This window comes from Mustelus asterias, chromosome 9 (genome assembly GCF_964213995.1).
Source record: "Mustelus asterias chromosome 9, sMusAst1.hap1.1, whole genome shotgun sequence".
NCBI classification, from domain to species: domain Eukaryota; kingdom Metazoa; phylum Chordata; class Chondrichthyes; order Carcharhiniformes; family Triakidae; genus Mustelus; species Mustelus asterias.
Window position 1 is genome coordinate 88,541,789 of NC_135809.1, and position 2,554 is coordinate 88,544,342.

The 2,554-nt window shown below is 46.2% G+C and overlaps 1 pseudogene; it reads right to left on the reverse strand.

Moving 5' to 3' along the window:
* Positions 1-235: 235 nt before the first annotated feature.
* Positions 236-445, reverse strand: LOC144499320 (U2 spliceosomal RNA; annotated as a pseudogene).
* Positions 446-2,554: the final 2,109 nt, after the last annotated feature.

A 2,554-nucleotide genomic window follows, 5' to 3' on the forward strand; every position in this document is an offset into this window, starting at 1 on the left:
TGCAAATTTTTTGCCCACTCATTTAGCCTCTCCAAATCCCTTGAAGTGTCTTTGCACTCTCCTCACAACTCACACTTTCATCTAGTTTTATGTCATCTTCAAACTTGAAATTTTTTAAAAAATACTTTTCCAATTCAATCATATCAAGTCCAATTCAGAGTCTCAACAAGTTGAGACATTTCCGATCCAGGCTGGCAAGACAGGGCAAGCGACCAAATCACCCTGTCTTGGGCCTGATCTACATGAGCCAAGCTGATTGGAGGAGGGGGAGGCTCCTCCTCCAAGACTTGAGCTCATTTGCATCTTAGCCAAAAGGCCGAGATGCCGCTTTTAAAAATTGCTTCATTTAAAACATATGAAGCTTCAATGTAACCTAATGACCTCAACCAAGTGCAGCATCCTATCCATACTACACTTGATCTTAGCCAAAAGGCCGAGAAGCGAACTTGAAATTTAAAAAAATATATACTTTTCCAATTCAATCAAATCAAATCCAATTCAGTGTCTCAACAAGTTGAGACATTTCAGATCCAGGCTGACAAGACAGGACGGGAGACCAAAACCACCCTGTCCTGGGCCTGATCTACATGAGTCAAGCTGATTGGAGAAGGGGGAGGATCCTCCTCCAAGACTTGAGCTCATTTGCATCTTAGCCAAAAGGCCGAGATGCCGCTTTAAAAAATTGCTTCATATGAAACATATGAAGCTTCAGTGTAACCTAATGACCTCAACCAAGTGCAGGCGATCCATACTACACTTGATCTTAGCCAAAACATTTAATCCCCATATCCAAATCATTGATAATGGATTGTGATTAGCTGAAGCTCAAGTCCTGATCCTTGCGGTACCCCATTATTCACAGCCTGCCAACCTAAAAATTACTCATTTACTCCTACTCTGTTTTGTTGAAAATGGGGAACCCAGAAGCTAATGCATAAAACTGTTTCCCAAACTACCAGAGCCAATTTGTTCCACATACCTTCATAGTTTCCTATAATCAGAGAACCGGAGATGTCAATCAAGCTTGTTTTCACTGAGGTGCAGTTGTTTCAACAAGCCCTTCATGTCTTCTTGGCTGAGAGCCCAGACTTCCATTAGACTGTTGAAACAACTGCATCCCAGAGAAAATATTGCTTGGCTAACAGCTCTGGCTCTCAGATCTATTTGGTCAATTGCACAGTGTTTATTTATAGAAGATAAAGAGGGTTCAAATGCTTAGGGTTTCTGATATTGATTCTTTAAGGGGTCTGGATGATTAACACTCATTGGGCCGAAGTAAAAGCATCTTTTATGAAAGAATTACTTTTAAAAATCCTGTTGCTACTATAGGGTCCATTGATTCTATATAGAGTTGTTGTTGTTCGTCCATCGTCGTCGATGAGGACCTCGACACCATTAGCCTGAAGAGGACTGCTCATTCGCCCAGGTAGACGCCGAGTTTCACTGCTCCTTCGGTCAGCGGGAAACGACCATTAGACCTGAGCCGCCTGTGTGCAGGTCCGTGACTACAGCTCCCAGTGTATCCACACCTGCTGCTTCATCACTCGCCCATCGCCACAGGACTTCAAAGGCTGAACAGAACAGGTGATGATGGTGTCGAGACTAGCACGTTGATTTGGATTAAAGTGAGGGAGAGTTGCGCAGCGTCAGCCTCACTCTCTCTTCCCAATTCCCATCTGGATCCAGTGGCAAGACAAAAGTCGAGACGGCTGGAGATGGGACTTGGCGCAGTGGATGACCAGGATGTCTTCTGTGTCTTGTCCTGCTCTTCGTGTTCCACAACGCTTGCAGAGGCCGCCTTCTTGACCGTTGGACCTTCCATTGGTCTCGTCCGCTCAATCCGCCGGAGTCTGTCTTCACATGCTGGGATAGACATCTCCCTGACTCACCGAGGGTTGAGACCCGTCGGCTACCCTCACCTGGTTTAGCCAGCTTGTCGAAGCCGTTGCCCGGGGTGTGGCCGCTGTCGCATACAAACAGCTACGGGGAGCCACAGGTGAGAGCTGAGTGCCAGGTGGGGACCAAAGGTGGACAAACCGCCCTGAAAAGGACCCGACATGTTCCCCCACCAGAGGTACTACCCCTCCCTGACACCCCATATATAGAGTACATAGTGGGAGAAGGGGCATCAAAGTGCCATAGCTTGGCATGGAGAATATGAAGACCCATGAAGTTGGGTTGAATAGCCTAGCTTTACATAGAAGGTACAAGAAGCCATGGGGTTTGGGTTTAGGGGCATAGCTAGGCATGAACTTATCTTTCAAAAAGTTCCCTTACCCAGACTATGGTTCGCAACTACTCTTAGGTACCATGAACTACAAGTCCTTTAAAAGCTAGCCTGACTCCATGATAATTGAGGAAGATATCCCCACAATGGAACCGGCCAGGCCAGGAGTGCAGGGTATGGGCTCATAACCTGAACCAGTTCACACCCTTAACCCACAATGGTGAAAATTGCAGCATCAGGAATGGAGCTGGGAATCCTGGAATCAAACCCAAGACACCATTTTCACACCTTCATAGGTGAGTCTTTCTCAACTCCAAAAATCAAGCC